Source organism: Rhinolophus ferrumequinum, chromosome 16 (genome assembly GCF_004115265.2).
Source record: "Rhinolophus ferrumequinum isolate MPI-CBG mRhiFer1 chromosome 16, mRhiFer1_v1.p, whole genome shotgun sequence".
Lineage (NCBI taxonomy): Eukaryota > Metazoa > Chordata > Mammalia > Chiroptera > Rhinolophidae > Rhinolophus > Rhinolophus ferrumequinum.
In genome coordinates, this window is record NC_046299.1 from 39,884,775 (window position 1) to 39,898,855 (window position 14,081).

General features: G+C 34.9%; 1 long non-coding RNA gene across 1 annotated transcript in view; it reads right to left on the reverse strand.

Moving 5' to 3' along the window:
* Positions 1 to 5,101: 5,101 nt before the first annotated feature.
* The window catches only part of LOC117036254 (uncharacterized), a 29,370-nt gene continuing 20,390 nt past the window's right edge, over positions 5,102 to 14,081 (reverse strand). Inside the window, exons 2-3 of the long non-coding RNA XR_004425343.1 lie at positions 7,238 to 7,385; positions 5,102 to 5,862 (exon numbers count right to left, since the gene is read on the reverse strand). This is a non-coding gene — a long non-coding RNA (uncharacterized LOC117036254). The remainder of the gene's footprint in view (positions 5,863 to 7,237; positions 7,386 to 14,081) is intronic.

Genomic DNA, 14,081 nt, shown 5'->3' on the forward strand with positions numbered 1-14,081 from the left:
ATAAGAACAAAAGCTTTACGCAGAGAGAAGTGCAAATAGATAGGGAAAATACCTAGGTAGCTAATGCCCTAGCTGAGCTGCTACATCAGCTTTGAATGACTACCTCTAACTTTCATATTAGGTGAGAAAAACAGCCTAGTTTTGTTCAATTCACTATAATAGTATTTCCTGTTAAATGCAGCCAAATGCATTCTGAACTCATGGAGACATCCAGTTGCATATAGAGATTCAGAGAAGCTTCTTGGAAAAAGTGATGATTAAGCTGAGTCTTCATCAATGAGTAAAATTTAACAAGGTATAAAAAAGGCTTTTAGTCTGAGGTACAGCAATAGCAGGCATTTCTCGGAATGATGAAAACTCCAATATAAAACCCATAGCCTCAAAGTCCAAGACAGCCACACCCACTGGAAAGTAACCATGTGTGTAAGGGAGGAGAAGTACATGATTCGACAAAGGAGAAAGACAGAAAATATTGAAGGCAGCCAGAGGGAAATGACTTATAAACACAGGAAAACATGATACAAATGACTGTTCACTTCTCCTCACAAACAATGGAGATCAGAAGCTAGTGGAACAAAATGTGAAAGTGCTGAAAGGAAAAAAATCTGTCCACCCAGAATTCTACATCAAGTGAAAATATCCCTCAGAAGTAAAGGTAAAATAAAGACATTTTCAGATAAAGGAAGATGATTGTCAAACAACCTACATTACAAGAAATGCTCAAGGAAGTTCATGGTATCAGATGGAAGATCAGAACTTAAAGAAATGACGAGAATCTGAAATTGCAAATATACTGATAAATATAAAGGGCTGTATTTCCTCTTACTAAAATAAATGACTGTTTTAAAAAATTATACCATTGTGTCGTAGGGTTTCATTTTGTACATGTAATAATGATGACTACAGTATAAAGAACGGAGAGTTGCAAAAAATGGGTCCACACAGGTACAAGATTTTTACATTTTATGTTAACAATGTTAACTCTAACCACACTGTTAAATGTTTACTGTGTATATTTAGAAGTATAGCTTAAAAAGTCAATAGATGTATTAAAATGGAATTCTAAAAAAAATTCAAGTAATCCAAAAGAAGGTAGTAAAGGTGGAACAAAGGGAAAGAAAACAGAAGGGAAAAGCAAAAATCAAATAAAACATGAGCTCTGAACCTAACCACAATAAAAATTACAACAAATGTTAATGAACTAAATGCTCCAATTAAAAATAAGAGGTAATCATAAAGGAATGACCAAAAAAGGCCTAAATATATACTCTCTGTAAGAGTGAACTTTAAAATACAGACACAAATAGGTTGAAAGTAAATGGATGGAAAAGGTATATTATGCAAACAGTTAAGTATAAGAAAACTGGGGGACTCAATAACAGATCAAATAAGATACCAAACATAATACAATCAGAGATAAAAAGGATCATTTCATAAAGATAAAAGTTTAACTACCAAAAGGGAAACAACAGTCATAAATATGTATATACCTAATAATAGTTTCAAAATATATGACAGATTTAAAGGGAGACATAGACAATTTCATTATCTTAGAGCTATCTACACCTCTCTTGGCACTTGATACAAGATCTAGGCAAAATTCAGTAAAAACATAAATGATATGAATGGCGCTATCAACCACCTGGGCTTAAACGATACTCCCAACAACTACAAAATACACATTGTTTTCAAGTGGACGTGGTATGTTCACCAATAAAGAAAATAAATCATACAAAGTATGTTTTCTGACCACAGTGGATTAAAGAAAAAATCAGTAGCTGTAAGATATAGAAGAATTTACTGAAGGGAGATCAGAAAGATATGAGAAGACAATCAGGATTAAATGAAAAGATAGTACCAGTGATACTTATGGTCAAATATTGTCACATGGAATTATTTATCAAGATAACATAAAACAAAAGAGTTATTATAAAAGCCCAAACTTCAAGTTTTGGGTAAAATCAAAGTCTGCAAAGGATACCTAAGGGTGAAGAGTCCCAAATTAAATGTGAAAGGAAAAGAAACAAACTATTAAATAGATTAATTAGTACAGAGTAAAAAAGCACATTTCTAAGACAGGTCAACAGTGGCCATTTCATTCAGAAGCCCTCGTAGAATGTCAGTATTAAGAAAAAGGAGCTGCACAACTCTGGTTCTTGTTCAATTTGCGGAACCCGGAGAGCATCAATTCAACTCTTTGTATTTTAGTTTCCTGTTTATTCTTATCAAACTTGGCCATGGGCTTTTAGAGGGATTAATGAATTAACAAGCTGTAACCACCTGGGGTTATTTGAGAAGATGGTGTTCATTTAGGTTTTATGGTCTGAGAGTAGAAGTACTACTGGATGTGTAGTGGTTATACTGTATGCTTGTCTTCTAGAGAAGTTTGTGAATACAATTCTTATCTGATCACAGTCTCTTCTATCTGATGGGGCATAAAGCTAACATTTACTCTGAGAAGTCTAAAAAACGGGAAACCCTAGGGATCAGAAGCACAGGCTTTAGTCATCCCCACAGCTGACAGACTGGGAGCTATACTTTAAGAGCTGCGCAAGTGAGTGGCGGTGAAATTTTCATATCTAGAATGGGTTCCTCCCCACCGTGGCCCCATCTCCCCAAGCATCCTTGTTAACTAGTTCTTGACTAAAGGCTACAGAGTATAGAATCCTGATCCAGTAAATGATGGCACTGTAGAGGCACACAGTGCTGGGCATAGAAATCAAGCAAGGTTTTCACTTCCTCCTTGGAAAACTAATTTTAAAAATATAAGAGTTGTTTGAAAATACTTATTAATCCCTTAATGTACCACCATATTTGGGTGAAATATCTTCATAAAACAGATTTAAGCAAGGTAACTGCAATTTGTTTGTCTAAAAACCTGTAATCAGGATTAATCGGACCAGATAAAATCGTTCTTCTACGTTTTCATAGTACCATGTTCCTTGAATTTGTTGCAATTTTACAGTTCTTTTGTGATTATTTGAATGATGCTTTTTTCCTCTACTAGATTTTAAGTTATAAGGGCAAATAGGATGTTTGTTTTGCTAACAATTATATTTCCAATACTTAGCATAGTGACTGGCACAAAGTGTGCATTCAGTACATATTTTAATAGAAAAAATTATCAAGTTGTAGTCTTTCAGCCCCATCCATATTTCCTCATCTACATAATGTAAATAAAACATTAGTATAAACAAGATTAAATAACATACATTAATGTTCCTTATAAACAGCAAATTGCTTTGCAAATTTTATGCTACTTTATTATTTTTATGATCCTTACTCGTCTTACCTCTCTCAGTCTTTACCAAGAGTTACCTTTTTATTCCTTCCTCTATCTCCTCTCTTCCTCCTTTGCTATATCCCCCTCTCTGTAGCCTTTTCTTTTCCCTTTGGGTTCATTACCTCCCACTCAGGTCCTCCTTTCTGAAATGGATGAAGATTAGGGTGATGATGATGATGATGAGAACCACCATCAACACAGCTAAGAATCTAGGATTGTGTGGCATTTCATCAAGATAATATGGGTGGGAGTACCGGAAGTGAAAGTACAAGTGGTCATAGTTTCCCGAATCTGTAGAAATGTATTTTGTTTTATCCTTGGAAGTTTGTCTACATCCTATGGTATCATTTAACACGCATATATTTCTCTTTTTGAGAGAAAATAATTCGTCTCATCATTTCAGCCCATCAGAAAGAGAAGACTATTTGATAGCTATGTCTCTCTTCCTCTCAAATATGTGCTATTGTCTAAGACTGAAGTTTAACCCAGTTAGGGACCATCTCACTTACTCAAGTCCAAATGGTAAGTCTTTGTAGAGTCTTTGGGTTCAGGGTTATGGCTATTTCCTCAATTTTCCTATATGTGTAGTTAGTGGGATGGTGAAGCAAACACTTATTGGTCTAATACATAATGTGTCCAATGTCTTACGGCCATTTTTGGGGGGGTTAAATCAGGCTTAAGCATAGGTTAAAGACTTACAGAGGTCAAGACTACATCTGGTTGTTTTATCCTGTGTACACCAGGTTACCTATCGCTGTATAACAAACTGCTCTCAAATTAGTGACTTAAAGCAACAACCATTACATTTGCTCAAGAACTCAAGAGTTAAGAGTTCAGTTGAGTAGCTCTTCTTTACCATGTGGTATCAGCTGGGGCCATTCCCTTGGTTGCATTCGGCTGGTGGATCAGTTGGAAACTATGATCAATTGCAGTGCTGAAATGGCTGAGGCTTGAATGTCTACGATGGCTTCACTGACACATCTGGCCACCTAACTGGAATGACTGGAACAATTAGGGGATGGATGGCCATCTCGTCCTTTTTCTATGATATCTCTCTCTCTCTCTCTCTCTCTCTCTCTCTCTCTCTCTCTCTCTCTCTCTCTCTCTCTCCGTAGCTGCATCTCTTTACATGGTGGTTCAGGGATCTAAGGAGGAAGCAGTCACTCTCTTAAGGTCCAGAATCAGAAGTTCCACAAACCTTGCTTTCACCACACTCTGTTTGCCAAACGCAGTCACAGGGCCAGCTCGGAATCAAGCGTCAGAAATAGACACTTCACTTCTCGACGGGTGAGTGGTAAGGACTCCTTGCAAAAGTGCATGTGGAATGGGAGATACAGTTATGACCATCTTTGGAAACAAAAGGTACCATACTTGGGTACATGTCCCATTGGGTAGTTTCTTTTGATTAACTTTGGGATTATTATTGTCAAGAAGAAAGGAATCATAGAAGTTGCCTAGCCTAACATGTCAACCAATTAATAATCCTATATGTAACATCCCTGGCATATTGTTAACCTCTCTATGCCCAAACACAGCATTTCAATAAGCAGTTCATATTTGGACTAATTTCCTCCAATTTTCTTAATCAGGATTTAAATAAGATCTACAAATTGCATTTGGTTGATAAGTCTCTCAGATATCTTTTAATCAGTAACAAAAATCTGTTTTACCCTATTAGTTGCCATTTATTTGCTAAAGAAACTGGCTCATTTATCTTACAGAAATTCCCCCATTCTGGACATGGCTTATTGCTTCCTTGGTTGTAATTTAGCATGTTCCTCTATCATTCTGTATTTTCTGTACAATAGTAATTGATGGCTAATTGAATTAAACTTTCTTGGCACAAATACATCATAGGTGATGCTGACTACTTTAGATCAAATCATGTCAGGAGGCACAAAATGCCTGGATGTCTCTCTTTTTGTGATTTAAAATTTAACAATAGGTTCAGGTTGTCTGCCTAATCTACCCAGTATGAAGTTCCCTATGAATCATTCTCTTAATTGTATTAGCAGTCAGCATGCATTATTTCATTAGGTGTTGCTACCTGATCATTTCCTGATTCTGTCATTCTGCATTTATTAGTTGAAATTTTTCTATTAAAAAGAACTTTTGCTCATCAACTATTTGGTTACACAGTTTGTATAGCAAGAGAAAAATAAATGCTTTTTTCCCTTTTATTTTCCGATTTTTTGTATATTTGGTGCCCTAGCAACTTTTAAAGGTGATCAATGAGTTCTCTTTCATTTTGAATTCATGCATTTTAATGTGCTTGCTTCAATCCATTGGGGTCATTATTCTTTTGAGGCACAAATGCCCATCTTTGGCTTGTAACAGTCCTTTGGAAGTTGTCTCCTGAGTCCTCCTGACACAACCACAGTGGTCTTTGATCACTTCCCTGAGTTCTAACATGGTAAGATGTTCCATGTTCATCTTGTACATTTCTTGCCGGAACATGCCATCAGTCATTTCTCCAAGGACAGTTGGTTCCTTTCAGTAAGAGTGGATATTTAGAGATCTCAATCTGGCTCAGTGATTATTGCTACTGTGTTGACATTACTTCCAGATAGAGCTAGGAACTAAATATTTTTAAAAGAAGAAACGTGTCATTAATTTATACTGGTATTAACAATTCAAATTTAAGATTAAGGATTTTTCCTTAACTCTGTGACTTCACTATTATCTCTTTTCTCTTTACTTACTCTGAAGTAAATAATTCCTAAAGACATTAACATAATTGTTTATGGGTAAAGTAAATAATTAAGTTAATGAATTACATACAAACCTAATACATAGATATATTAATTATAAAATAGCAATACTAGTACAATTACTAAATATCTTTTACTTTTTTTTTGTCTTTTTGTCTTAAGGATACGTCTCTTAGGAGTGTACATTCAAATTACTGAGAATTTTTTCAGATTACTTTGATCTAGGTTGATTATATACACCTTGTTTATATGCTGATCTTTGTAAAACAACTTTGAGATATAATTCACATGACATACAACTCACCCATTTAAAGTGTACAATAAAATGCTTCTTAGTGTATTCGCAGTATTGTCCTGCTACCACCACAGTCTAAGTGTAGATAATTTTTGTTCACCCAAAAAGACAGCCCGTGCTCATCAGCAGTCACTCCTCATTCTCCACTACCTCCATGCCTTCAGGCCCAAGGCAACCACTCATCTACCTTCCATCTCTATGGATTTGCCTATTTTATACATTTCATATAAATGGAATCATACAACACGTGGTCTTTTGCGATTGCCTTCTTTTACTTAACATGACGTATTTAAGGTTCGTCCATGTTGTAGTGTCAATCAGTTACTTTATTCCTTTTTATTGGTGAGTAACATTCCATTATATAGATAGTCCATTATATAGATATTGCATTATATGGATCATATTTATCCATTCATCGTCAGTTGATGGACATTTTGCTTGTTTCTGCTTTTTGACTGTTATGACTAATACTACTATGAACATTTGTGTACAAATTTTGACATGGACAAATGTTTTTTATTTTTCTTGGATATATACCTAGGAGTGAAATATATGTGTCTTTAAAAGGCACGTTTGTTTCTTAGTAAAAAAAACAGTAGTGATGCTATTGTTTGTCATGTTATATCCAATCTAGTACTAAGGACTTAATGTACCACCTTATGTAATTGGTCAGGAAAAAGAATCTTAGAGAAGTTGTGCCCTATTTCTCTTATTTAGTAGATGTCCAAAGGAAAGGTGCTGCCCCACAAAAATTACGAAGGAAAATAACCCTCAGGTTTCAGTCATACCATCCATGCCTCCTTTGGTTTCCTGCTGATATTTCACACACACCTCAACTCAAGTTTTTGACATGATTTTAGCTTTTTACCCACAGATCAGAAATACCTTTCATGGATGTTAATTTATATATCTTTTCCTGATTTGCCCAAACTATCAAAGGGTACTTACTGAAATAGGTAGATAAGATGGAGAATTATGTAGTGGAAAAGGCATGACGTTGAAAATCAGAGACCTGGGTTCAAATCATAATTCTGCAGTTCAGTAGCAATGTGACCTAGAGCAAATTACTTAGTTTCTCTGTGCCGGGTTTCCTTATCTGTAAAAAGAAGACAAATAATACAGACCTCACTAATCTTGTAAATTTTAAATCTAACTGTCATAAAGTACATAGAATGCCTCACATGTTCTATATATCTGGCAAATACTGGTCATAATTATTTTTTATTGCATAATTTTAGTTTAAGAGTATAAGTTATATTAATACTTAGTGAAAACAATTTAGTAACTGCATTGAATTCTTATTCTCCAGGCTACATAATTTATTATCAACAATTCAACAAAGGTTTAAAACTGGCATGGCAGCGGGCTGTGCACTGGGTTGCCTTGACAAATTGTTGTGGGAAAGTTGTAAAATTTGTTTTCCTTTCTTTCTTTCACATGCCATTAATAAAAAACTGGGAACAGTTAAGGGGACAGATGAGCAGAAGGTGTCCTTAAAAGTGACCACAGATAAGACTCAGGCAGCTTGGCTGCTGCCCAGAGGTTCCCATTAGTTAAATGTAAATACCGCCATCCAGCTTTCTCCATTGAGAATTCAATCTCTTCTAGTGATAACATCTTGCATGCCTGTTACCCTTAGGAAAAAAAATTAATTCTCTAGGTTGAGTTCCTATTAGTATCATCATAATAGGTCCCTGTATTCAGTCACTGAATCTAAGTCAGTTGGTCATGACCCAACCCCACTTGTTTCAAATTATACTTATGTTTGCCAAGTGAAATTTATTTATAAATCTTCCCAGGTGTCCAAAGGTCTACATAATGCTCATAAATTTGTTAAGAATTGGAATGCAAATTTAAGCTTACTATCGTTTTAGATTTTATTTTAACATCGTGCACTGCAGAGCTGACAATAACCCAAAATATCTTTCATAATTCTGACATAATCATTATGTTTTACTAATTTGCTCTCCAGTTGACATCTCCTTGTTCAATAATGGAAGATAACATGAAATTTTCTGAAATAAAAATGATTCTATAGCAATGTATTTTTCAGAGACCTTATCATCACTATTGTTTTCAAAATTAGAAAGTTAAACCATCTGTAATGCCCTGTAACTGGTCCACTGAAAGAATCATTATCTCCTACAAATAAAGTATCTAATGTGAAAAAATAACATTTGGCAATATAAAAATGCATAATTGTAGCAGATTTTTTGAGGTATTAGTCAACATACAATGAATGTACATATTTGAAGAATACAATTTTATACGTTTTGACTTACGCACATATACTCCATGAAATCATCAAGGCAATCAAAAGTATAAGCATTTCCAGTAGTTTCCTCGTGGTTCATTGTAATCCCTCCCTTCCACTCCTCTCCCCATTCTGCCACTGCCACCTTATCCCTTGGCCATCAATGATTTGCTTTCTGTCCCTATAAATTTGTTCGTAATGTAATTGTATTATATAAATTAAATCAGTAGGTACTCTTTTTGTCTGTTTTCTTTCAATTAGCATAATTATTTTGAGGTTCATTAATGTTGTGATATATCATACTTTCTTTATCCATTAGGCTATTCATGAATATTTGTGTTATTTTCAGGTTAGGCTATTAAAATAATGCTTCTGTGAACATTTGTCACAAGTCTTTATGTGGTCAAATCCTTTTGTTCCTCTTAAGTAATTAAGAGGAGCAGAGTGGCTAAATCATATGGTACACAAATGGTTAACTTTTAAAGAAACTGCCCAACTATTTTTCCAAATGGTTGTACAACTTTACAAGGTAGTTCGTGAACTAAGTTCGGGAACTCATCCTAGAAAAAGTGCTACATAACTCATTCCTGAATATCACTAAGGTCACCTTCGAAGTTCTCCCCTTGGGAAGCTATGTACTGAAGCCAAGGCCTAGTCTACCTTTCAAAGCAATTTTGGAACTCTTTTTCTGGAATGGCCATCAGAGCTGTCATCGTATTACCCTTGATGTCCTGAATGTCATCAAAATGTCTTCCTTTCAGTATTTCCTTTATCTTCAGGTAAAGAAAGAAGTCATTGGGGGCCAGATCAGGTGAGTAGGGAGGGTGTTCCAATACAGTTATTTGTTTACTGGCTAAAAACTCCCTCACAGACAGTACCGTGTGAGCTGGTGCGTTGTTGTGAGGCAAGAGCCATGAATTGTTGGCGAAAAGTTCAGGTTGTCTAACTTTTTCATGCAGCCTTTTCAGCACTTCCAAATAGTAAACTTGGTTAATTGTTTGTCCAGTTGGTACAAATTCATAATGAATAACCCTCTGATATGAAAAAAGGTTAGCAACATCATTGCAACAAGTTTGCGAAATTAATTGTGAAATCTTTGTACGTTCCCATCGCTAGTGTATCAGAGTTCCAGTACATCCACATACTTGTTAGAAAGTCTTTTTAATTTTAATACAATAAGTACACTTAGCACAATAAGTATTTTTAATTTTAGCCATTCTCACAAGTGTGCCGTGATAACTCATTGTGGTCCAAATTTTCATTTCCCTAATTCATACTGTTGAGCATCTTTTTAAGTGCTTATTTAGCATCATTATATCTTTACTGAGTTGTTGGCTTTCTCATTATTGAGTTTTGAGAGTTATTTATATATGCTGGATACAAGTCCTTTCTCAGGCATATGCATTTTAAATATTTTCCCACAGTCTGCAGATTTCTTTTCATTTGCCTTTAAGTGCGTTTTAAGAGCTGATGTTTTTTATTTTGATAAAGCTCAATTTTTATGGATTGTGCTTTTGGTGTCATGTTGAAGAAATGTTTGACTAACATGATATCAAAAAAATTTTCGCTATTTGCTTTTAGAAGTTTAACAGTTTTAGGTTTTATACTTAAAATTTATGATCCATTTTGTTTTAATTTTTATTACCTAGTACAAGGTACAGATTGAAGGTCTTTTAGGGACTGGATATAAACTTGTAATTGTACCAGCACCATTTGTTAAAAAGACTATCTTTTCTTCATTGAATTACCTTTGAGCCATAATCTAAAATCAGTTCTCCAAATGTATGTCTCACTTTCTGTTAGGAAAAATGAGACAGTTCCTCGCAGTCAATCTTTAAGCTCATAAATTTTCTGATTTCCCAGTTGGTCCTCTTTTCCCTAGGTAAACATACCAGTATTTCAACTGCTATCCTTAATCATGATATGATGATAGATATTTTTCCTGGTCGGGAATGATAAGAATGAGAAAGCAGCAGCAATCTTCTTATTGTGAACTTTCATTCTGTTCCCTTTTGGTACTGTTTGTTATTTTATTTTATTATTTGTCTTTATAAATGTAACAATTTGGCGATTCTTGCCCCTATGTGTATCATTATAACTAAGGCACTGGGTACATCATTCAATGTCAGTGAGACACAAACTGAGGCATCAGAAGCCCTCTTGTATACAGATGACATCTCTTCAGAAAAATAAGGCTGATATGGCAGGAGGGCACACATTTCACAAACCTTTTTACATGTCTGCTTCCTGAACCAGCTATGCTGATGAGTCCTCTCTTATCAGGACAGATCAAAAACATGCACGGAATTGAAAGTCTGGGGACAGAAATAGGAAGGAAGGTGCAAAAACAGAAGACAAAGGCAGTAAGAGGGGGAAAAGAGTAATGATGTGGCTCTGCTAGAGCACACGTTCCCATCGAGTGTCTATCACAGAGAATCAGCAATCCCCGAGATCATATGTATATATTCAACTTCTAACAGGACAATGACAAGATCCTGGAGCTACTGTGACACCATTCAGAGTATTCACGTGTATATGTGAGCCCATGTGTGCGTGCCCACACACAGACATACACCCAAGATTGCGCTTCTGAAAGAAACATTTCGCCTTGACTCACAAGAAAGCTGTTGAGTAGCTTAAGATAAAACTCTAATAATGACATTGAACTGATGGTTAACTCTGGTTTTTCAGGGCCTTTGCCATACCCGTATACTTTATTCACATTAAAAAAGTACGTATTTTCTCCCTCCATTCAAATGCCTACTTGATGAGGGATAAATAAATAATAAATAATTAGAGAACCCTACAGGTGAAGCAAATTAATTTCTTCAATTCTGATTATGTTTGCTAAATGCCTGGTAGAAGAGACTCCATATAAATAAAGTAACTATCACTTCCCTAAGTCACCCACATGAGTCATACTGGCTATACCTATAAATTCAGCCCTAAGCTAGCGTAGTTTTTCTTATCTATGGTTTTCATTATCCCAGGTATTTTTGCTCCTTAACACTAAATGTTGAGAGGTGGTGTCAGAATAAAAATTCTTGTATTACAAACCAATTATGATAATGAGTTGGCCTCTATTTTTATATCTAAACTTGATCGGTTGATAGTTATGTGATTGTAATGATAATGTATGACAATCACGTTTAGTACAACTTAGTGAGCCAATGTCCTCCTATGACAACACATCACCTAGGAAGCTATATTCATTCAAGGCATGCTATTAATCACAATCTTTGCAAATAAGAGAATAAAAACAGATTTATAGTTGCAGCCAACAGGTTTCTTAATAGCCTAGAACAAAAGTAAATATTAATAGTATATTGCCACTGTTATTAGCATTTCATAAAGCACCACTAAATTGCCCTTTGCTTTACATACATAGTTTTTCATGTTAAACTTTGGTTACATCTAAAACCTCCAATCAAATTATTCTCACCCATAAATACTTCTGAGGCACTAGATAATAGAGAAATGTAAAAAATAGGGACAACTCCACTGGGATCCTGTATATTTAATTATACAACTATTAAATAAAGATTCACAGTTCTTTAATTATATTTTAAAATATTAGCACTATACACTATACACTTTAGGACAAGTCAACTGTGCCCTTTTGGGTTTTGATCCCAAGTAGGTCATCCCAACAGCTTTGTCTACATATGACCAAACAGTCACCTGCTCACACAGGATGTCAAGTTGGCTCTGTTAATGATTCAAGTAGGTCACTGCACAATTGATTTGTAGGCAGTGCATTAAATAAATTTGCCAATTCCATTATGTTTGTCCACTTTCCAACTGCAAAAGCTCATGTAATGTGTGTATAATTAAAAATTGAAGAATATCAGTTTGGGCACACTAAACCCAAAGTTTAAATTTTTCTATAGAATGAATATAATGAATATATAAGCTATCTTAGATATTATTACTGATACAAAGTCCTGACTGAAAGCATGTAAGAAATGAAAGACCCACCTCTCTATTGTTTTGGGGTAGAAAACTCCTGTCTTTTGTTATAAAAAAGGAATAGCTACAAATACTGACATAATACATATCACGTACCAAGTAATTTTCTGCATGTTTACATTTATTACATTCATTATTGCACAACAACTATATGAAATGGATCCAATTATTACCCCCATTTTATAGAGGTGAAAACTAACAAACACACAGAGAGGTAAGATCTTGCTCAAAATCTCACATTAGTAATTGGCAAAGCTGGAATTAGGACCCTAACAGTTTGACTTGAGAGCCTGTGCCCTCAATCATTAGGCAACAGTGCTTTTCCTTCCTTTGGACTTCTTATACTTTCCCTCTTCTAAGTTTAAGCTTCATTGCAGTTTCCACAGACACTTTTCACCACTGCTGTCCCTTTATCAATGTGCTCTCTTGCACATACGTTGGGGTGCGGATGGGCCAGAAAATAGTTGAGTTGAAAAGAAATGAGTTCAGTGATCAAAAACAATTTTTATGAATTACTCCAGAGATAATAAAAAGTGTAATTTCAATGAGTAGAAATAATAAAAGTTTCAAGAAATCAAACGTACAAGTTGAGACCACCTCAGGGATGATGTAGACGCCTGATCACTGTACTGTACACCTGAAGCTGAAGTTGAACAATAATGAATGTCAACTATAATTTTATATATATATATATATATATATATATATATATATATATGTATGTATATATGTGTGTGTGTGTTGTGTGTGTGTATATATATACATATATATATATATATATATATATATATATATATATTTTTACAAGAAGTGGAGTACAGCATTAGGAATAGAGACAGTGGAAATGTAATGACTGTGTGCCATGTCAGAGGGGTAGTAGATGTGGAGGGGGTTATCACTGTGTGAGGGCTATAAATGATAAATGTCTAACTATTACATTGTTTTGTGCACCTGAAACTAATTTAAAAAAAGGGAAAAGAAAGTACAAGTTGATGATTAGTTTCTCCAAACAAGAGGAAACATTATCTCTCTGGATTTGAAAGAAAATAAAATGGGCATTTTAATGTTCTATTTGAGATCACTGAGATGGCACATAAGCCCTCATTAAGCAATGTGGGTCTCTAATAATGCTAATTACTGGCAAATAATGTTTTAAATATACTTCTGGAATCCTACAAATGGCAGTTCAAGGGATAGTCCTAAGGTACAGGATTAGCATTGGGGGAGAGTCTGTTAGCTTTGTAATGATGTGCTGATAAAGGTTTAACAACCAAATGGGAGGGAACAGGGGGAATCCCTGCTTTATAGCATTAGTTAACTGATTTCTGTGAAACAAATGTTCCCACTTTGTCCAATTTCAACTACCAACTTGGTGTCACTGAACACGGAGGTTAGAAGAGATACGCAGCAGCACACTGTTCTTTGGTGTTTCCTCCATCCAAATAAAATAGATGTCAATGTCCTGAAGAACATAGATAATAGAAAAATGGGTTTTTAGTATTTATAACCTTTGTTTATATTTTATTTGTATGTCAATATAATTTAATTTTTAATAATAGCCGTGTTTAG